Source organism: Anomalospiza imberbis, chromosome 1, assembly GCF_031753505.1.
Source record: "Anomalospiza imberbis isolate Cuckoo-Finch-1a 21T00152 chromosome 1, ASM3175350v1, whole genome shotgun sequence".
Classification (NCBI taxonomy): domain Eukaryota; kingdom Metazoa; phylum Chordata; class Aves; order Passeriformes; family Viduidae; genus Anomalospiza; species Anomalospiza imberbis.
In genome coordinates, this window is record NC_089681.1 from 107,948,805 (window position 1) to 107,972,621 (window position 23,817).

The 23,817-nt window shown below is 42.3% G+C and overlaps 1 protein-coding gene across 6 annotated transcripts in view; it reads right to left on the bottom strand.

The window, feature by feature from the left end:
- MYRIP (myosin VIIA and Rab interacting protein) overlaps positions 1-2,963 on the bottom strand; it is a 207,020-nt gene extending 204,057 nt beyond the window's left edge. For 2 of the 6 annotated variants that reach the window (XM_068204646.1, XM_068204655.1), the window contains exon 1: positions 2,644-2,963. The gene's annotated coding sequence lies outside the window, so the exon portion shown is untranslated. The remainder of the gene's footprint in view (positions 1-2,643) is intronic. The other 4 variants (XM_068204636.1, XM_068204627.1, XM_068204620.1 and 1 more) reach the window with 3 other exon arrangements.
- Positions 2,964-23,817: the final 20,854 nt, after the last annotated feature.

The window sequence follows — 23,817 nt, forward strand, 5'->3', positions numbered from 1 at the left end:
TTAAAAACTACAGCATGGCATTTTTCTACAAGATTGTTAAAAAAATAAAAAAAGGATAACATGTTTTAACTGAGAATTAAATAGCAAGCACATCATAATCACTACCCTACCACAGGAGTGACAGAACTTACTGGTGTATCAGATATGCATGGGAGATTTTCCTCTCCAGTTCTGTAAATTCACAAAATTTCAGATACAGGCATCTTTAACCGATCTCACAGAGATGGGCGAAACTAGACCACTGCTTGAAATCTTAGCAAATTACACTGTATTTAGCCCATCTGTAAAATTGCCTGGTTTTATCATAAAGGTGAAGTTATGTTGGTAAATTGAGGAATAGTGTGGTATGCTTCACACCAAAATATAGCAGTCATCTGCCTCATCCCTTAAGCCCTAAAAGCTTCTTCGTAAAGCAAGCTGCTATAAATCTCCGAGTATAAGAAACTCGGAGCTGTTTTATTCTCTGTCAGTGGTTCACAAGTAAGCCAGAAGCCTTTATTATCTCTAAAAATCTATCTAAAAAGTAACCTACCTGAATCCAATGGGAAGGTGAATAAAGCATTCCACAGGAAGGCAGCTTTAATCTGCTCAAACAAGTCAATGGGTTTTCTCAATGAGAAAAGGTGTCCCTGTGGTTTTCATGGAAGTATATTCAGCTAGTTTCTTTCAACTTGTCCAGCTTTCCAAGGGCAAGTTAAGGTGGTTTACACTGCCAAACCACGGTTTCCAGTCTTTTAACAATAGGGCATGTTAATGTTGGCAGCAGTACAAAGGAGTTGCATTTTCATACCAATGTAGTGTTTATGAACAATAGTGCACTTGATACATACAGCCTTGCTTCATCATCACCCATGCATGCTTTGTGGATTTTTTTTTTATTTACTTAAATACAAGCCGTTCAAGTGTTCGGTTTACTGCAACTATGAAGTGAGAAGGGTGAATTCCTACTGTGCTCATACATCTGGGTATACTCTATGTAGTGCACGCAGATGCATTCATCAGGTTAGCATGGAAGCAAAAAACCAACTCAGGAAAATAAATGAAAGTTCTAACTCAGTTTTCTAGATCCGGACAGCACTGGTTTAGACAAAGACAAAAAAGCACTACACTGCCTGAAAGAACAATATTGTGCCATTTGAACATGCAGCAGGTCCAAGAGGCAAATCCTGTTACAGGGTGTAGTGCTCTAAGTACATCTCACCCCTGTGAGGGCACCAGGGTGGAACTGACTTGTGAGTATTCTCACCAGTGGCAATTAATGTATCAGAGATATTGAAAAGGCTACTCCCCCATTTCTAACTGTAATGTACTAAGGTACCTGACAAACTCCCCAGAAAGGCTACACAAGAGCCAAACACCTTTTTAGATGCTCAGGCATAAGGCATCAGTAAGTATGCTCTGATACAATCTGATAGCTGAGTAATGATGGGTAAGGCAGTAGCTTGAGGGGCTACGTACAGGATACGGCATCTGCTTTTTGCACAGCTCTGTTCACTTCCTAAAGGTAGAACTAAGTGGCAAACACTACGGTTTGACATTTAACAGCAGAGGCTTCGTCAGTGGTCTCAACACAGTTAACAGAGAACGGCTATCACCATAAATAAGCAACTGTAAAAATGTGTCCAGTTTGATGACAGGTCCACCAAAATCAGAAAGATGTCTGGTAATATGAGAACTAGACTAACTATCCTTCCATTCTCTCTCTCTAGCCTTCTAGAAAAGGCTTATGAGAGGAATGAGTAAAAGCCTTTATTGCTAAAATCTTCGCTGTGCCTATTCGAAAAAACTCCTGGCTCCATAGCAAGGCAGCTACCCACATTTTCAGAAATGCAGGAAATAGTAAAATGGTAGGTATGAGGCAAAAAAGCATAATTTGTCCAAACAGATTGCTAGTTACAGTTAATGTCCCTGCAAACACGCTTGAGGAGTGACACACACGCGCTGTAAGGCATTTTGCAATCTAATTCAGTTACGCTTGCCTGAAACATAACACAAATCCCAGCACAACACAGGCTCCTACTTAATTAGATTTCCTAAGAAAAGTCAGTCAGAGCCATATGGTATTTTCCTCAGCAGTTACGATAAACTGACCTTGATACTAGGAAAACGCACGCTGCTTCTGTCTGAGGCATAAATTACAAGCGCAGCGTGGCGGGATGCTCCCATGAAACGGGGACAGCGGCAGCGCCACGCTGAAACCCTCCCCGGGCTCCCGGGGAAGTTGATCAAGAGTAAAACACTCCAATGATAATGATGATGATGCACTGCAGTGACAGTGCTCGAAGAGCCACGCGGTCAGCAGAACACCACGAAGCTGCTCAGACATCTGTCCGGTAATTAAAGCACAGCCCAACGCCGCGCTGCCGCGGAGGAGCGGCCCGCCTCGCCCCCGAACGCCGCGGAGGGCGGCGGCCCCTCGGCCACCAGCACGCCCTGACACCGGGCCCCGCCTGACCGCTCCCCAGCGCCGCGGAGCCCCCCACGGCCCGAGCCCGGCCAGCCCGACGGGCGCTGCGGCCCCGCACCTCGGCCCTGCCGCAGGCCGCCCCACGGCGCCGGCCGGCCCCGCGCTGCCGCGGCAGGGGGACCTCAGCCCACCCCAGCCCCAGCCCCGGTCCCAGTCCCGGTCCCGGCCGTACTCACCCCCGGCCAAGTGCGAGGGCTGCACCACAATGGCAGGCGGGCGGGAAGCGCCTCGCTCCGGGGCACGGGCAGAGCCACCGCCGGCGGCTGCGCCCCGTCGCTCATGCACGGCGGGGTCTGCGGCCGCCCCGCGCCGGCCCCCGGCCGCCACCTGCGCGGAGCCGCCGGGCACAGGTGCCCCGGTCCCGCTCCGCACGGTCCGGAGCAAGGAGAGAGCCGCTGTCTCCTCCTGCTGCTGCTGCTGCTGCTGCTGCTTCTGCCACCGCCGCCGCTGCTGCTGTCGCTGTCGCTTTCAGCCCTCCCCGCCCCGCCGGACGCGCCGAGTGCTGCTGCGGTGCCGGCGCCGGCAGCTCCCGCCGCGCACCGGCACCTGCCCGGGCGCTGCCGCCAATCGCCGGGAAGGGGCCGGGAAGGGGCCGGGCAGGGGCGGGGGCGGCGCGCCCGGCAGGGGCGGGAGTTGCGCGAACCTCCGCGCTCTCCCGCCCGCGCCCCGGTGCGCATCTATCCCTAAAGCTGCGCACCCGACAGGCAAGGACTGGGCTCCCGCCGCCCCGGCGTGTGTCCCAGGGTCGCCGCCGCTGTCACACGCGCTTGCCAGGCGGGATACCTGCAGCCCGTCCGCCACCTAAGCCCCAGCTGGCCAGGCGAGGCAGGGAGAGGCACAGGTGCTGCCGGGCGGTGCCTGTCTGGGCCCTGCCGTGGTGCGGGCCGCCCGTGGCGGGTGGCTAGCAAAGCAAAGGAGAGGCCGGCTGTTGGGAACGGGCGAGAATTCCATCCTTATGGATGCGGCGCACCGGGCAGTTGTAGGGAAGGTGCGGCCTGGTCAGTCGTTCAGCTCATCTGTGAGTCACTGCTGTAATGTGGAAGCGCTTTTTTTTATGTCCTGAATCACTGCAGATTTTATTGTATCAGGCTAATTGCTTTTCCCCGGTATTATTTTTCGTTGCCCTTTTTTGTTGTTGGTTTTGGTTTTTTTTTTTTTTTTTTTTTTTCCCCATGCTTGCTTAACTTCATTTTAAAGTAGCTGCAGCTGTTCACTGCAAGGTATGGACTTATTTGATCTCAGCCAAAGTGCTCTGTCAAAACCGATAAATTCAATAAATTTTGGCAGGTTTTCAAAGAAAACATTTTCTGGAAGAGTATTTTTGTTTACGTGAATTTCACGGTATAAAAAATAAACTGGTTTAGCAAACGTTTACTTTTTTGCTAACCTACACTTGCCTGTGTTAGTAAAATGGGTGCCACTCTGTGAGGCAAACATCACATTCATTTTAAATGTGTATGCAAAGAACAAACAAACAAAAACAACTTTAGGAAGTACTCTGCATCAAACATAATTTTGTATTTCCTAAACACATCTATAGGTCTCAGTGTTTCCCAAACAGAAGAAATTTATTCTTTAAATACAAACAAGAAAAAGAAGCAGTCATTTTCAGCAGTAACTTTTTCAACAGCAACATGACACGGCAACCAATCAGAGATTGACTTAAACAATAGGACACACATTGCCTGTATTAAAAGAGTAATTGGTAACACACTTGATCACTTTTAATAATTGAAAAAACATCTAGATAGAAATCCCTCTCCAATATTCCAGCTGAAACACTGGAAGAATAATTTTAAAGTCAGCCACCAATAACAGTAATTCTATAATGCTTATGATTATACAACCATGAAGTCAAACAGATAAAACTGTTTGAGATCCTGCTCCTCACACTCAAGCTACTAAGCTAATATTGCATTCAAGAGTAATGTCTCGCCCTTGTCTCAACATTCGGCAATTAGGTACACGGAGTGTTTTTTCCTTTCATGGTAATATTTCACATTCTTCATCACTGGAGATAAAGTGTTGGACTTGAGGCTCTTTCATTCCACACCAATACGTTTTTACATGTTTACATGTAAATGAGTATATTTTGACATCTTTACATTTACATGGTTTTACTGCAACAGTACTCCACGGAGAAGATATTAATCAGTGGCACAAGTGAGGCAGCCATTAGCAACTGACAGAGTGCCACTGAAAGAGGGGAAAGGGAACAATGCACAAGCAAAGAAATACTGTAATCACCTTGTGGATACTGTGCTGGACTTCTTTATTTGACTGTATCCCCACCCTACTTGTTGGATGCCCTATTTGTCCTTATCTACAGGTTTTGGTGTCTCACTGGGAGAGAAATGAACTTCTCCTTGCCATCGGTAGCGGGTATTTTTGATGGATGCCATTCACAGTTAAAGAAAAAAAAAAACCCCAAAGAAACCAAAACAACACTGAAGCAAAACCCCCAAACCTGCATAAAATCTCTTTTTCACCCCTACAGGCCAAATCATAAGGAACAGATGGGGAAAGTGAGATATGCCAGGCTTTCCCTGCAATCACATGAAATACAGCCATTGACTAATTAAAATAAGCATTTAAATAAGCATACAGAATAAACAGAAGTTTAAGGAAGAGAAACTATCCAGAGACAAGTCCCTAGTGGTGGCATGTGAATTTTTACCCCATGCCCAAGCACCTTTCCACCCAGTGCCTGGCAGTTGCAGAGAGGAGCAGAGCACGGAGAGGTGCAAGGGATGCTGGCAAGAGTGAGCAATCATCAGGGAAAGAAGACTGCCCTGCATGCTTGTCTCACATCCTATAGCTCTGAAATTCCCAGTTGTCCATATATTCACAACAGTTAGGATAAACTACAGACCATACAATCTTTCAGTGATAATAACCTCAGTGTGGAGAGAAGCAAAAAAGAAGTTGGACCCAGGGAACACATCTGTAGTAACAGCAACCATGGTGCCGTTTAGGCAGCAGCATGGGAAAAATCTTGTAAAAATGGGAGGCAGATCTGGTAATAATGGGGTGCAGGACAAGAAAATAATGTGTTTTCTTGGTGGTAAGTTTCTCTTGTCACAATACAGCCTTTTTCTATAAAGAAAAAAGTCATCCAAATGTAGACTGAAATAAGCAGGCTGGTATACCTTGGAATGCTCAGCACTAAATCCAGTGATGCCATAACTTGTGGCTACAAGGCTGTGGTGGCCAACAGGTGACTCTTCAGGCTGTCCCCAAGCTGTGCTGTGTAACCAGCTGGCTGCACTGGTGTAAGGCGGTCCGGGCAGGCTGCCTCCAGGACCTGTGGGACCCTGCCTTGACTAGCCTGACAACAATACTTCTGGGTAGGAGGTCCCACTCTACAAAGAACTTCCCTCTGCCCTCAGCATCCATGGAATGGGGCTACTAGTCATAGGAAGACTTCTGGCACATAGTTCATATGCTCAGGAGTTTTGGCCATCTTTTGTACAGCATATGATTGTTGCAAAAGCTTCAAAGAAATTAGTTTTTGGGAAAATAAGACTTTTGCTGGTTTGGTATTCCCTTGGAGGATACACAGGGGGATGCAGAAATACGATGTTAGCCAATGTGCACAGTCATGCTGGATTATTCATTGACAATCACAGACGGCTCCACGAGGATTTTGTGAAGTTTGCTTTCAGAGCGTCCCAACCTTCTCGATAAAAACAGGGGTTTAGATAGGGAAATTGGAGATGCAAATATGGACAGTACCTGCTGAAAAGCCACCAGTTGCTGTGTTAGCCACAAGAACCAATTATGAATTTATTCCAGCCTACTGGTATCTCAGGGCAGCAAATGAAGACAGTAATAAGTAATTAAGTTTCTCTTAGTTTCAGCTGATCTCTTAAGACCTCAGAGTATTTTCACAGTGTAGTTAACAATAATTTGATGGTAATAACTTGAAAGTCATTGTAACCTTTTATCTTAGGGTCTTAAAGAACTTCATAAACATAAATCATTTTACAAAGTGTCTATGCAAAACAAAGTATTATGATAAATAAGTTAAAATACTTAAGTTATTCATAGGCCATAAGAAAATGAGTAAGAAGAGAAACAACTGAAAAGAATGGACACATTTTTAACAGTACTTAATATGTAGGGCATAACATTTGATATTACACTTTGCCATGACTTTCCTTTGGAGATTTCAACAGCCATGCTCCCTGACCCACAAGCCTCAGAGTGTACAGAGGAGCTCTGAAAAATGCTAAGTGTGAAAAGAGAAAAAGGAAAGCTGAGAGAAGACAGGAATAGGGTTATATACCTACACTAGTAAGGGAGAGATAGCAGCAGCAGAAGCTAGGCGAGCCAACACTTTGAAAAGACACAAACTTACCAAATTCTCACAACTGGGATGAAAACAGCTGCAGACAATCTGTACCTAATGCAGAAAAACCAATTTATGACCAGTGGGGGGAGAGAAAGGAGGGTTTTTTTTGTTTATGTTGTAGTTTTCTGGTCAATGAAAAGGCAACAACAGGAATATGAATTAGTAAGGAAGATGGTAGAGAAAAAACATACAATATGTAATTGGTAAGGGAAATTCTTTCCATGATTATTGGAAAGAATGGGAATAATCAGAATGTTAATAAGTTGTAGAAGTGAACATGATGCTACTGTATCGCTGTTACTGTAGATTTCCTCATTTTTTCAGGGTGCATAAATGCAAGCTTGAAAGTGTTTGTGGAAGAAGCTGTGTGCAAAGAAATAAAGACTCTTTCGGTGCTCTTCCCTTACGACTGTCACTAAACAGGTATGGGCAAGGACATTAAGTTCCTACATTTCTGCAAGTAAAATAATTTCTTAAAAGGTGTGGTGACTTCTTCAATTTTCCCGAAGAATGGATTTCATTTTTTGGCAGTGGCTGAAACATATGAAACAATGTGAGGATGTCCTTCATCCTCAGGGTATGATTTTGTGTTTCTTTGTTTATTTTTTCTCCATTTAGCCCCACCTTTCATGCAATAACTCCCTTTTTAATCATCAATCTGAGGACAAGCAAGCAGCAGGAGGGATGTGGTCCACTGATGCTTTTCTTTAGAGCTGCATTTGTGTCCTGGGCAAAGTGTCACTGAGGATGTGGTAACATCTTTAGTATGGCTCAGCTCCGCACTCTTCTCCACAAACTGAAAAAAATTAGGAAAAGCTCTGTGGTGCCCAGGGGAGGAATAAGAAAAACCATGCAAGTCTCCAACTAAACAGGAAAATGCTCATATTAAGGCAGATTTGACTTCACAGATTCAAACACTGAACAAACAGGAGCGAGTGTTGGTTTAGCTCTTGATCTCTTGTGTTTAGTGATATGTTCTTTCAGCTTCATTTGATTTCTCTGTACCAGAATCAACAGACAGCTGTGAAATTTTGGGTTTAAAACAAACCCATCTAAAACTATTATGCCTGCAGCTGTCTTTTGGGTTCATTGCTTCAATTCTCTAGCACCATCAGGAATTTTTTTATTTTACTTTACACCTCTGATACCTAGAGCCAGACTACAAGAATACACTCTAGAAGGTTGTTTTTCATAAAAAGACTGATAAAATGCATTTCTTATTCAAATACATTGAAGTTTTTCATTATTTGAAATTATTAAAATCTAAGTTGCCATCCACCAAACTGTCTTTGGCTAAAGCTGATAAATTAAGGTGATAGTGTTAAATGCTTTTCTGTCCCTTATTTTAACTCTATACAGAAAAAGTATCCTCAGATGCATAGAGTATACATTTTATAATTCTATGTTTATATTTTTCAAGCAAAACCACAGCAATAATGAAACAAATCTTTGTGAACAGAGTCTTAAAAATCCTAGGCAGTACAAAACCAGTGAATTCCTTTAAGGAAGATTAGTCAAAATTAAAATATTTTCTATTAACTTCTTATATTTTAGTACATCCTGAATAAAGTAGTTTTCAGAAATTCTTTTTTTTTTTTTTGTGAAAGCAACCCTAATCCTGACAGTAATTTCCGCATGGAAATGAGGTCAACAAAACCAGATCAGCTGAATTTTCCAACCAATTGTTTGGGGATATAGGACTTAACCATTTTTGAGTCAAAAAGAAAATTCATCTTTTCAAAGAGAAAAAGTTTTCTCACTTTTTTCCCCCTTCCCATTAGACCACTGGATGGAAATAGATAAAATTTCATCCATATTTACAAAATGTTTATGCAGCCATCTTACATTGAAGTCCCTTCTTCTGTGATATTCATGTGTGACATGCATTCTGTGATATTCATCTTCCGTGTGTTCAGAATCAGTAGTGCATGGCTGAGGAAAAAATGGATGTGGCAAACAGCAAAAATGCCTGGTGACAGTGAGGCGAGCTCTTTGCTAATGACACAGGCTAGTTCATTAATGTTTCTGAGCCTTTTTAGTTAGATACATTGACTGGTAAGGTTTACCCAGGAGCAGAAGTAACAGACATTCTAAGAATCTCTTCTCCATGATACATCTAGCAGAGATAGACATTAAAATAAAAATTACCAAGCAAAAGCTATTTCCACGATGACTCTTTAGAAAGGTCGTTTCTCTCTTCCCAAACCCAAAGCTTAGTGGCAAATAGCATAGCAGCAATAGTCAAAGCAATTAAAAGAAAGTTGCCTACCAGCACCTCATTCCAGAAAAAGACTGAGTCAAAGTAACGTGGAAGTAGATGTGTCGGATGCTGGCACATGGAATCATGTTACTGTTTGACATATTCTTGCACAACCTCTCACATGCCTTGATTATGTTCAGTACCCTTTGAGCTTGTTCTGTACAAGCGCATAGAAAATACATTGTGCTTGTTTCAAAGAGCTTACCCCATGAATGCTTTAATTCCCCTCCCTGGATTTTCTATAATCAGTTTGTTACTTGGTGTTTTCTCACACACAAAGTAAAATTCTTTCCATTTAATTTACCCCCAAAAGAACATGGGATATACTGGAGCAGGATTATATCTGTCACAAGCTGCAGAAATGACTGTGTGGTTTTATTCAAATCTAATCCTCCAGGGATTGTCCTAAATACACACAAGTTTCTTTTTTCTGTGTCTGCCTTGGGACCTCAGACCAGCCATCTCTACTTTTCCATCTTGTTTTAAAGGTATTGTGTCTGACAGGACCATGTCACTTCACCTTGCATTGTCCTCGCAGAGGGCTGCAGGCACTGCATAGATGCACTCTTCTTCTGCAAGACCAGCCTCAGCCCTGCAAGAGTTATTCCTTAACCCCTTCCACTCTGCCCAAAGTAGCAACAGCTAGACTTCAGGAATTTCTCATTTTTATAATTCCTATGAGAACCACCTTTCCAGTGTGCAGACTGGCATACTCCAGCCCTCCAGCAGACCCAGGCCCAGACTACATATCCTCCTTCCCTGCTCAGCTCTGAAACTCTCAGCTCTCAGACACACCAGTAGGGTGTGTCACTCCTGACAAATATTTATATACTAAGCTTCATTTCCTTATCCAAGTTCCTGGTGAATATATAAAAATAGAGTCACTAGAATTTTAAAACCTAGAATACCCACATCTATTAATTAAGTATTTAAGGGGAGAGACCAGTCTCTAATTGCAGAGCTTCAACTGTTCATTTTCCTACGGGAGCCAATTATTGTTGTTCTCCTCAGTGGCATCTCCACTTTAGGCCATGGGGTAATGAAGACAGATGAGTAAATAGTGCATATAAGGTATCTGTGAATCATTAACAAAGTCATTAAAACAATTGTAGATAATTTTTACTGAATTACAGTCTAGCACAAAGAATAGTAAGTCTTATTGTGATACCATCTGTGATACCAGGAACAGAGAACTCTGCAGCCAAATCTTAATCCAACAACATTTTGATTACAAAAAAAACCAAAAAACTTTGACATTCACTTTGAAAGCCCTCAGTTGTTTTATTGAGGTCATTCTTATGAGGAATTATTCTGATGCACTAGTTGTTTGCTGACAAACATCTCTGTGTTAGGAAAGATGCCTGTGACTCTCACAGCAGGACTTGGGCAGGCTAACAGGATTGTTCCCCAGGTGGGCAAGCATTGTTGCAGACCTATGTTTTTCTTTTTATATACCTAAGAAGAGCATGGCCATCAACAGCCTTCCTGGGCAGGTTTCTTCATGGAATTTTCCAGGTGTTGGTTGGTACCAGTGTGCTGCACATGTGCTACCATGCTCCCTGCAACAAGTTGGCATTGTTTGAATCCTCCCTGTATGCAAACCCATTTAGAACAGGCCTCCATCAATGGGCAATAAAGCTGTTACAGCCATCACTGCTTGATGGCTTGATTTCTGGAAGAGCAGATGGCCCATACCTCTTACTGGAGATTTCAGCCCTTTTACTTCAAGTGTTCCTGGTTCTGTAGCTTTATTTCCTTGTGCCTGAACAGCAAAGCTGGAGTGGTCCTGAGACGGCATCTGAAATGCAGCCTCACTGCCATTACCACACCTGTCACAGAAAGGTGAGAAATTTGCTCTCCTTTAATGAAACTACATTTGGTGAAGGTTAATAATATTTCTTTTTCTCTGAAATGGTCTGGAATGTAATTCTTGAAAAAACAAACCTGCTACAATTATGTACTGCTGTGGTAGAAGAGACAATAAGGTTTCCACAGCAACTACTACTAGTGACCCAGCATACACTGTGAGCATTATGTGACTTCACTACTTCTAAACTATTCAATGGTGTATATTAAATGGCATTAACAGGAATAGTTTAGTTACACCTTTAAGGCCCTGTTGATGCACTTGATGCAAATAGCTCTACCACAAGCTATAACTCTTTGGGAAAAAGCCCACACCAAACCCTCAAACAGAATAGCAAATAAATTGTAAAGCCAGTGTTGTTGTAAGACTTTAGCTTTTATATCTGAGGTTCATTTGTTTCATTTGCAGTAATATTGCCCTTTCTTGCGACTTAATCTTACCTCTAGTACATGCATAAACATTTTAAAACATCTCCATATGAAACACCAAAGAATTTTAAATGATTCTCAAAGGCATTATCAAGGTTCTTCACCTGGTGTTAGGGGATATTTTGCCAGTGGAGAAGTGAAGGGGAATGCAAAGGGATAAGCAGAGAAAACTCAGGATCCCTGTAGGCTCCAGACACAGTTTTATCTGTGAGGTGAGGTTCTCTGAACAGCAGATGGGGAAGATAAGGATGAATTATTGATAAGACGACAGAAATACATAGGGTTTTACCAGCTACATGAATAATAAAATTCCTTCAGTCTGTTGACCAAGTGCAATTCAGGAGCAGGACATGAGCACCAGCTTTGGTGGTCCTCCTAGGACCTCCACATTCATTCCCATTTATTGAGAAAATTATAGCGAGGCAGATGCACGCACTCATGGAAGCTGATGTCTCAAATCTCAGGAACTCAGGGAAAGGGAAAACAGAAACTATAAATGAAGTACAAATTAAGTACATTGGTGGACTGTGTTCAGTTGTTAATGGGGGAATCCATTCTCTTAATCTTCACTGGAGCATTAACTATCTTTAGACCACAGATCCTGGCATTCAGATATAGAAGGATCTGTAGATTTCAGGAAATCTGCTAAAACTTTTAAAATCTTTTCCCAATAGGTTGTAGTTAATATGATAGGTACCCTCTTAACCAAGAGAGTCCTTTTGTATGGATATACACACAAGTTGTCGTTCCAGACTCATTCAGTGTCTCTTTAAAGTCACTAGATGAAGAGATAAAAATCACAATCTGCAATTTTCCCATCTCTGCTTACACTGTGCCTGATATGTTATGAGAGATGGTACTGTAATAAGTGATGAGAGAGACTACAGTCAGTGATTCCTGTAGGCATAAAGTAAACTCACACCTTTTCAAACTTCCCTTGTGTGACTGTGTTATGACATAACTTGTGTCTTACTTTGCAGGACTACTTCTCACGTATGAGACTACTTAAATTTATTATTTCAAGTAAAAGTTATGTGAAAGGTTGGTTGCAGCAACACAAGAAAAAAGCAACAGTGAAACAACCAAAGTTCTGGTGGAGACCAGTTCATCCATCAAAAGCTGAACTCGGGAAAGACAAAATTGTAAAGATGTATGGGAAGAAAAAAAATCCCTAAAAACATTTCCAAGAGCTCTCAGCAGCAACAAATTCTCATTTTACAGGAGTCCCACATCATTTTTAGAGAGGTCATACCATTGTTTCAGACCAAAGTTTGATTCCTCCTTGGCATTCCACTCCAGAATCACAGGATCTCCTATGGACTAAGAGGCTCCATCCCAAAACAGTGAACAATATTCTGGCCTTGTTATAGAAATTCCAACAACATCAAGACTGAAGCCCGATGTAGCCCTGGTATTACCATGTTGCACAGCATCTCATTCTTTGCTTCCCCGTCTGTAATGACCCAGGGTAGGATATAAAAGGTCCTCTGAGGCTCTGGGGTAGAAATCAAGGGTGACTATTCCTCTGAAGCCCCCCTGTTATGGCCCTGGCAGGGGACAGAGCTTCCCAAAGGTATTGCTTACCCATGGAGCCAATCCTGAGTGAGCCACAGAATCACCTATATTCTGCTGTAAAATCATGCTGCTTGCTTCAAATTTTTCTTAATGTTTGATATGATTTGCATTTTAAAGTAAACACAATCAAATTCAAACACTTTGCAGCACATGTTATAGACACCAAGGGAAGGAAAGAATACACTCAACATTGGAAATGACAGTCAAATCCATTTCTACAAGGAAATGAGAATAGACTGTGCAAGGAGAGTGATATCTGAATCTGTATCAGAGCAGCTACATTTGAAACATTGGCACCAACAAGGTGAGTCTCAGACAATCTCATTACTCTCTGGGTGTGATTACTTTGATGGTTTTTCCCCTAAATGCCTGTTCCTTCTCTTGTAGGGTCTAAATGTGCATGTTGTTCTACCCCTCTCTGCCTGTGCTGTACCAAATCTATCAAGGATGAGATGATAACTTCAATCAATTCTCAAAATCCGTACAAGACTACACCTACTATTTTGCTTATTATTATGTTTTATTATTTCAAAGATTCTTTAATGGTCTTCTGGGACATTACACCTTATACACTTTTCAGAAGATTAACTTTTTTGAGCTGCAGCAAGTGTTTCATATGTGCAAATAGTTTCTTTTTACCTTGCGAAATATTCCAGTGCATTTTTGAGCTACTGACTACTAAAACTTTGCTTCTCAAATTAAATTGTCAACTTTTTTCCCCAAGTAAGGAAAATATAACATGTACTTACTATTTGTTAGCTTTTTATTGAATTCAATAATAAAGGGCACCAGCAAAGAACCCAGCAGCAACCCAGACAACTGTTCTTGCACTCTAACTATAGAGATAAATTAGACTTTTCCCCCCCTCCATAAATCTTCATGAAAAAAACTAATTAATGTCTTTGGCCTGATTTTTCCCTCTACTGGTCTGAAACAGAATCTTTCCAATGGGAAATGTCAAGACCTTTTGTATTAAAATCTGAACTCTGTGCTTGCACTACAGCAAAGAAAGCATGATGCCCTTGAAGTTCATCCTCTGCAGTTCCCATTAATCACATGCCCCTATACTCCATGGACAAGGACATCTTCAATGGTCTAGCCACATTTATGCTATTTCTTCTTAAAATACCTCCTCTCTGTAGGGATTTGACCTTGAATTGTCATGTGATAGCATGAGAATAAATCACATATCCATGATTTATACATTGCCTTGAACCCCATTCAAAGGGATGAGAGTGAATTGCTGTTTGAGCTTTGCTCTTTGTTAAGCAAAATGAACACATGAATGGGAAAAGATGAGACAATTGCCATTTTAAACATTGTAATGGTAAGAATAGCCCAAATTCTCTGAAGCTGGGTATTCCTTACTCAAGAGAAGCCAGTCTGCTTGGAAGCTATGCTCAAATGACATTGCCATTCTGTTCCTCCTCAGTCATGCTTTTCTCTCCTTGGGCAGTCACATAGTTAGCTAGCTCAAGGAATGTGTCTGGCCAAAAAATGCCTTCAAAAAGTTATTTTTTTAATCCAGCAATTTGCACTTAAGTCAGCTTAATGAGAGAATGAATAACAGCCTGATCACAGTTCTGGAACATTCAGGTTCCCCGATTTCCTTAAGATAGCCTTAATTTCATCTACCTCATTTGCTATATTCTCCTTCCAAAGGACCCCAATCACACTGTCCCTGGTTCATCTTTGGGCCTGAGCGGGGTTCTTTAACCTACAGTGCCAGCACACAAGTGCATGTGCCAACACTGAAGTCCACTTGCCTACTCTCTGGACTAGGCCACCATGTATTCCCATGGAATGCAGGGAGTATGTCAGCATGGATTACGCTCAGATTAACGTACCCTGGACATCCATCTTCCTTACAATTTAAACTGCAGAGGAAATATTGATTTTCAGCATGACTCATTGACAAGTTCTTACCTCACTGTTTGCCACTGACGAAGGCTTGTGTTCTGGGTTCCTCCAGCCACAGGAAGAAAGTCTGATCTCCTTCAAGGCTGAGCTCTCCCAAGGCCGGCATAGGTGTCTGCTGCATCCCAGCATGTAGCCATGTCACAGCGCCAGGATGCTCAGTTTGTATTCCTGGAGCAGGAATCCACTGCATTTGAACAATCAATTGGATCAGAGGGAGAAGAGACTCAGGAAGTTTCCAAGTCAAGGTTTATCATACAGCTGCATACATGGTGAGCCCATATTAATTTCTGCACTGAAGGTTGTTTTGCTTTTACAGGTACAACCTCAGCAAACCTGGTTATTCAGGGCCTATAAAATTAATGGCTTTTTCTTTTTCCCCCATCACAGCCTGGTAGCTTTGGGTGGAAAAACAGTGGGGGATTGCCAATATTAAATGGAAAGAACTCAGCTTGTAAGCACCATTAGTCTTGATGGCAATAGAAGAAGTTTGCTGAGGAGTTCAGAGGATCATATACTTGACAGTGTGAGATAGTACGTAACCTTGCTGTCAGAGGAGAAAAGAGTGTTAAGATAGAAGAGAGAAGCCTTGCTCAGTGTCAAGAAGGGCTAAGCAAGTGCTTAAAGCTAATCACAATTTGGAAAGGTATCCAGGAGATGTGAGGCAGGAAAAATAAAGGAGTTAATGCTAAATCCACGTGGCCAAGGAAAGGAAAGAAATACTCTGGAAGCAACCCATAAGCAATAGAATTAGGTAGTTGCAGAGCATATCTTAATGGCAATATTGCATACATTCTCATTTGTGGATCTTTCTGTTCTCTACAAAGACAAGAGCAAGCAAAGGTATGAATGATGCCTGTCTCCAGGTTAGATTCTTGTCTTGCAGCATTGATACTGAGGCAGGTGTGAGACAGGTCAGCCCACACCAGGAGATATATTCCCGCTTAACCCAGAGCCCTGCAGCCACCCAGCCTCATCTGTCCTCCTCAGCCAGCTTAGGCTACTCCCACCCAGGGGAAGCTACTCAGAACTATCACAAACTGCTAACTCTAGTACTTGGAGTTTAGCCCTCTGCAGCCAGGCAGGGGCATGCAGCCTTCCTCCAGGCAAGCAAAGGCTGGGACTGTGCTAAAGAGCTGGGGGAATTTATAGCCCAGGCTTTGCACGCCTAAATTGAAGGTTCTGTTGTTGCGTTAAAGATAATTAATATTTCCTGGGGGTGCAGGCACCACACCCTCCTGGCCTCAGCCCGGCAGAACCACACCTCCCAGCTGTATGGTGAAGTGTAACCAGCCTGGGTGGGTCGAGTTAAATTCAGAGTTTCCCCGAAAAGCATTACAAACCCTTGTGTTCTTTCTCACTCCTTGGTTTGATGAAGGCAGTGACATGTCCTAATAAAGTATCCAGGAGGCATTCAGCTTCCCATTCCCTTGAATGCATTCGATCTCACACTGTCCATCTCTGCATGCTAGGGTGAAATGAGTGGGCAAGAAAGCAGGAGGAGCAGGGTCTGCTTCCTCCCAGATTCCCACAAATGAAGCAGTTTCTCAGAAGAGGAAATGGTCTGCAAGGAGTAGATGTGGCTTTGTCGTGAGACAGGGCAAGAGAGACAAGGATTGCAGTGGGTGACAAATTCTTCTTTACACACTCAGGCAGACAAGGCTTTGATTTTTCAGTGCCACCTGTGGTAAAGCTGGTGGCTGTGCCCATGTATTCCCCACAATGCTTAAATAAAGCAACTGGGCACCATCTGCACAGCGATGATGAGCAAAACCACCCCCTGCCATGGGTGCATGCACACACAGCGCATCTGATCAGGAGCCGGCTGGGAGAAGAAAAAGGAAATGCCACTGGAGCTGGCTGTGCCTAGGGAAGGAATGCTCTGGAACGAGCAATACACGCGCTCTGGATGTCTATGGGAATGAGGAAACATGCTGCTAAACCTGGGGAGCAGGAATTGTGTGCATGGCTCTAAGAGGTCCAGAGAAACTGTGTCCAGAGCTTCCTGCTTGGCTGCCAATTGCTCATTTCTCTCCATACAATTATAGACATTTAACCCCACCAGTTGAATACCCTCTATGACTTTCGATGGCTGGGAAGGACCCACATCCTCTCACCCAAGTAACTTGTGGCCATCATTCAGAAGCTCACTCCCAAAACTTCCTGTTTGCACTGCACATCTCAGCCTGGCCACTCATTCGGGCGCTACTCTTGTTCCGCCATGGGGTTCAATGGCATCTGCACCGGCATCAAACAGTGGATCAACTCTGTTATTCCTCACCGTGCACTCAGGCTGCAGAGCAGTTGCTGTCCCAAAGCCACCTTTTGTGGGCCAGACCCTTTATATCTCACTGGGCTAGACCCTACCTCATCTTTTCAGCAGTTTCAGTGTGCTTTTGCTTCTCCTCTCTTGGATTTCTCCAGGACATCTTGATTCTGGAAATTTCCCTAATAAAATGCTGAGCAGAATTTCAAAGTCCAAAAAAACACCAAGATGAACTGGGGGAGGAGGAAATAAAACCAATCCCATCTCCACATATAGCTTAAAGCTGCTTGCCGTCACTGCCTGACAGTACTCATGTCATGTTGGCTGGCTGCTTACTTCTTGAATTCCCTCTACAAGTTAGTCTAGTCAGAGGAAAATAAAAGTGACAAGCAGAGCTGACGTGTATGTGCTCTGAAAAGGACAGGGGCAAAGTCCTCTGTGAGGTTTTAAAAATAGATGTGCTGCAAAGGGCACAAAAAAGATGGACTAAGAGTTTCTTTCCCCCACATGCAGCTTCTCTAGACACTCTGAATGCTGGTAGGGTCACCACATGATTTACAGTATGTGTTTAACTGGGATAGCAAGACACACTGCTAAGTGACTGTCAAAATACAAGCATTTCATGGTTTGAAATCATCTAATCAACTAATCCAACATTAAAAAAAAAAATCATACACCTTTTGCCTTTTTCACTTGATCAGTTTCCTGACATATTTGCAATGGAATAATTAACAGATCAGTTACTGCAAATCATTTTGATGTATGTATGGCAGATTAAGAACTGGAAACACAGCAGGGATTTGTTGATGTTTGGCTGGGCTTTCCCCCTTTCAAGTCATTTTTCTAAGCTTCCTGTAAATAGACACAAGTCTTGTGGTTTTTGTCTTCCTCTGTAAAATAATAGTAACTGTGCACAATATCACAAACAATTTAACCAATCAAGCACACAATTAACAACCCATTTATATGTTTTGTCTGCAATTTTCCTCAGCAGCAGCTTTAGTGGAGACTATTGCACAGTCTTGGCTTGCCTAGAAAGATCAGATTTGCCAAGACAGCTGCAATTAATTGAAAATTCTTCCTATTGCCTCTAAAGGTGGCTGAAAAGAAATTATATACCAGCTCTGCCTACCAAGAAGAAGGCATAGGCAATTCTAAGGAGGTGATATCCACTTATTTAAATAAGTTTTTATCATGGTTAGTAGAAGGCTGTAAGAAGCAAATTAAATTTCTTATCAGCATTAAGATAGAGACAACTGTTGTGATAGGAATTCAATAGCATTATATTTAAATACTCATTTTGCAGGGAAAATATATCAGTGAAAAATGAAAAATCCTCCGGTTATCAAATACTCAACTAATGCATACTAAAAATGTGAAATACACCCAGGAATTTCACTTTAAAAGTACACACTGGACTCATAATTCATCACAGTCACTGGTGGAGTATACTGTAAAAGTAATTTTTGTTTTCAACACCTTAATCCTAGGCTACAAAATAAGAGCTGGTTCACTGAGATACTCCAAGCAGCACATGCACTGGGGAGACCAGCAGCAGTATTCCTTCTGGGACTTTGGTAGTTCTGCAATTTACTGATGTTCCCTTATTTATACACCGCAGCCAGCCCCACATCTGAGGAGTTTTTCTAACAGATAAGGATGTTTATATTACTTTTGTGAAGTATCACACATAGCAGACCTGATTCCTACTCATGGGTAAGTCCAGGGTATCAGTGGAGTTGACCTGTCATAAGTGTGAAGAGATGTTTTCTACTTTTGCATATCACAGAAGAAACAAAGGAAGTTCTCTCACCTGCTTCATTCCTAGAAATCAATCTCATCTTGGGGTGCTGAAGAACAGCAGATGACATCCAGAAGAGGAAATTAATTATTCCCATTATTAGTGCTCTGGAAAATTGCTATTTCTATATATCTTTGCAGGGCATGCATGAATATACTCAACGTGTGTTTGCACTAACTGCAGCAGAAAGCCTCCCCTACCCCCAACTACAAGAAATTAAATGAACCAAAAAACTCCAAATTCTGTTGTAATAGGGCAGGGATTCCTTGAAACTCTGGAAACTTCAAACAACAGCTGGGAACAAAGCTCAGAGTCATTTACTATCCAGAAAAAATAGTGGCAATACACATTATAACACAGTACTTTAATGAATGTGGAAGAGAAATAAAAAACCCTAATATCTGTCAGAAGCCAGTGTTATTTATCTATTTACATGACCACTAAGAATAGAAACCCTTTCTAGCAACACCTCCTGGTTTAAATGCCTTCAACATGATGTTTTTTTCCTAGCTACCTTTGGCTCCTTGCATTATTCCTTAATAAACTTCTTGTTACTCACAGGCATTTTAATACCCAAATATTACTGATCATACTTACCCTAAAATTTTGACAACAAATTCCCATTTTGATCTGTTATGCAGTTTATTTTTGCTGCAGGAATACACTTCCCTTTTATCTCTCTTTCCAGAAACACCTTCATAAATTTTCTGTTCTTTCCTTCACTCCTTCAGAGGAGCTTAACCACCCACAGGTTATATTTTTCTTCCAAGAGCACCAGTCTGCTGCTTGCTCAGTTGTGACAGATTTTATCTAAGCAGAGACCTTTTTCTTAGCAGAGATTTTAGTCCCACAGTACAGGGTAGAGTATCTCTCTGATCATACTTCTGACTGCACTGTTCCTCTCTGTTTCTCTTAAGGGAGTATGTCCTTTATGAGTAGGCATTGACTGGGTGTTGCATGGGTTTCCCCCCAACTAACATCAGCTTCTAGCTCCTCCACCAGAAATCCCTTTAGTCCCAAAGCAAGATCTGGTTCTTACCTACTCTCTCTGCCCCTGTAAGGAACCAAGTATTTTCCAACACTTAAATTTTTTAGCCAACAGGTTCTGAGGAGTGATTCCCCACACAGGAAAACAGCCTCTCCTCTGACACTTCCACCTCTGCATTTACCCTGGAGCAATGTTTGTAATGATGCACTGGCAAATTTCCTCATACAGATATTATGCATGAGATGAGACTAAGCATGTTCTTGGTAATGCAACCCGTCAGTCTTAAATCATCCAGATTAAACAGATATGTCTGCACTCTCTAAAACATGCATGCAAAAAAAGCTCTAGGGAAAAAAAAAAAAGAAAAAAAAAAAAAAAAGAACAGTCTTGTGCCAATACTTGAGAGGGCAGGGAGCATCTTTATCACCCAGGATTGCTCTGAGCACACAGAAACCCAGAGGAAGCTCATTTCAAAACCAACGTGTTGCTGCTGCCCTAAGTGACAATCCTGTATGTCCTAGGCTGCCCATGGAGCAGAGTCACAGCTGGAGGGAATGTAGGCAGAACTCACTGTCTGCCCAGTGGGAGACGCTGCACCAAGCAGTGCACATTCTCTCCTCCCTCCCTGCCCCAGGCTGTTTAGGGATCAGGGGTGCCTGGAGAAAGGAAGATGTTTGGCCCCAGACCCAGAGGTTTAGATTTAGGCTGAGATTTGCTGGATCACACAGCACCCTCAAACGTGCCACACTGATCCGTGTGTGCATGAAACACATCCTTGTCATTGTCTCAGATTTGCACTGGCTCTACCTGGAGCAGCCACCCTGTCCCCTCTGGAAGAAGAAGTGAGCTACCGTAGTCAGAACTGACCTTTGGGGGACCAAGGCTTGTATTTTGTATAATTAATAAATAAAAACCATGAAATTATATTCCTGTTAGGCAAAATTCTCCTAATTACATTTTCTACCTGGAAGCTTTAATGAAGGAATAATGAAATCACTGGTTACAGACAATCCCCTGAAATCTCACATTGATAAAAACTTACATGTAGTGGATGAGGATATTAAAACACACACTAGGAGACTGAGAAAGGAAAGCTCTACAGTCTGGAAAAGAATAGCACAGAAAAGACTGACCCACTCATGTAACTTCTCTTTTCTAGTTTGTTCTAGCAATTCCTAGAATTTAAAAAGATGTGAGAAATCTTTATTAAAATATGAGATAAAAAGCCAAAACCTTTTCTGATCTGACTTTAGTCAGATGGGCAAATTAGAAGTTTTGAAACATTCAGTCTTTAAAGATGGATGTTTCCACCAATTTTTGTATCATGAACTTAATTATGCCTCCCCACAGATTCAGTACAACTCTTCAGTAATGACTGCTTATAAAATTCAGAAAAAAATCCTTGGACAAAGTCTTTAAAATAAAAACTGCCCCCAGATAATTGCTGTAATAGTCATCAGAAACAGGCAATTATTTTTTAGAAAATTAAATTTAAACTCATGGATTTATATAAAATACCACCATTTGTTCAAACCTGAATTTCCACACTGCATAACAAAATATGTTGCTGGGACAGGCTGATAAATATGTGTCAGCTTAGACAAAAATTTTATGTGGCCAAAAGTAAACACTATGCATTTACTTACTTATCTATATTATATTTAGAACTTGTATTTTACCTATGTAGGACTTTTTAGATTTTCCTGACCCTACTGACATTTGACCACGTTTAGTAATATAACACTATAAAAAAATAATATTCTCAGTTCCTTTTAGTAGCAGTGCAGTCAGAGTGAGTGACTGACCCTATAAAGTTATGAGGCTTCCCTGGTCCTGGAAGAGCTTTTTCCTCTCCAGATACTTCCCTAATGATCCATGAACAGAAATCAGCTGGGACTCACAGCAATACTGCTGAAGAGCAGATCTTTTTTTCTTATGACTTGGCAAGACTGGTTTAAACACCAGATGGATCCAAAATAATAATTGGAAGAAAAGCAGTATCTTCTTCCACTGGTCCCCCACAATCTTTTTCCTGTCTCACACACACCTACACTCTTACAGTCACATGCTGAATGCTGCTCTTGGCAGGGTTCTGGAGCACCAAGTGCTTTCCATTAAATGTGTCCAGAGATTTGCTTTGTTGAGATACTTCCTTCACCAGCTGTGTTTAAGAGAGATTGGTTTCGTTTAGCTGCGTTACCTGGAGCCACTGAGCTCTCCAGTGAGTTTTCCAGGTGTTACTGGAACAACACATGAAATGGACTGCAAACCAGTGGTGTAAACCTTTATGGCACTGGGAAAGTGGGCGGGTTCTACCATGCCCAGATTCACTGTCCCTACATTCATTTTCCAGTTCCTCTGGCAAAATCACACTCGCTTGAGCCTGGAGAGGCAAAGCTACTCTAATTGTGTCTGTCTTACATAGCAAATCCTCTTCCAACCTGTGCATTATTATAAATGTCACATCTTCTGTATGGATAAACTTTTCCTTTCCTGAGTTTTCTGTCTGACTTAGCATGGGGAGAAATGAAGTCCAGGGTTTGGCAGACGGCAACACGGTATCTCTGGGATGGCATACGCTGTGGAAATGCAGTGCAGCCACTCTTTTCAGGCTGCTGATTACAGGGCTGGACTGCAAGTATGTCTGGCAGAACAATATGAATGGATGGCACATTCAAAGGCTGAGAGGAGCCCGTGCAAACTGGCACATTACATTTTTAAGTATCCTTTACAAAAGGTCACAGATCAGCTATTGCAGGACCAGCCTGCTGACTGACAGAAATGTATCCAACTAGTGATTAAACATGCACAAACAAAACAAGTCAGGTGATATTTTTTTTTCCATAATGGAAAAGCTCTCCAAGCTCAAGTGTCACTTGAGTGTTTCCCACAGGCATTTGTGGATCTGACAGAGCTGAAGAAAGCATGTGGGTAACCATATAGAGAGCTCACTGCAGCTACATCTCCTGAGATCTCTCCAGCATGTCTGTGACCAAGAGAGAGCATCCTTGCATGGCACCAGAGTAAAGGGAGCACTTTCTGACATCCAGTGTCAGAAAGTACCTACAGTGCAGACACCCAAAAGTCCCAGCTGGACAGACCTTACAGGGCAGTAGATCAGCACGTGGGTGCATGGCTGCTGTTCGCTTCATGGACTAACCATGTTGCTACCTGGCTGGTCTTTGTACTGGCTGCCCCTCCAAGGCTACAAAGGAGGTAACTACAGGAAAACAGCAGCATTGATGCCCTTTCAGTCCATTTTCAGACCATTTTCCCTACAGTTAGGGCAGGAGTAGAGCAGACATTTTTATTGCTTGAGCCCAGAGATAATAAACATAGAGATTAGCCGATTCAACACTTAGGGCTTTGTGTTTTTTAAATTTAACACAAATGACTCTTAAGTTCCAATTTTAACACAAATTACTCTTAATTTCTAATTCATCCCCAACACAGCAACAGTCAGCTTCCAGCATTGCATGAAATATGTCTTTTCTCAAGCTGTGCTAACAGTTAAAAAATCATCACTGCTTAGGATGGACAATACCTTTCTGGTTTTTGCCTCAAGGATCAAGATAAACAGATTTTTCAATGATTTCCCACAGAAATGTCAAATACTGGAGCTAATCCTTAGTCAGCTTGCTTGCTTCTGTGGCTTTTGTGCAGCAAATTAAGACACAGAAACTATGTTTTAAATTTTCTGTGTAATAGAAGTCATGATACTGGGATCTCCAGCCATTCTTTCTGTGCTTTTAGGAATCCTCCACTACCCACAGAAAAGTGGTTCTTGTTTCTCCGTCTTCCTATTGTCATTTCCAAAGATAACACCTAATTTTGTTTTCTAAACCATAAGGCACCAAAAGAATAACAGCTTGCTTAACTTTCATGGTGGCCCAC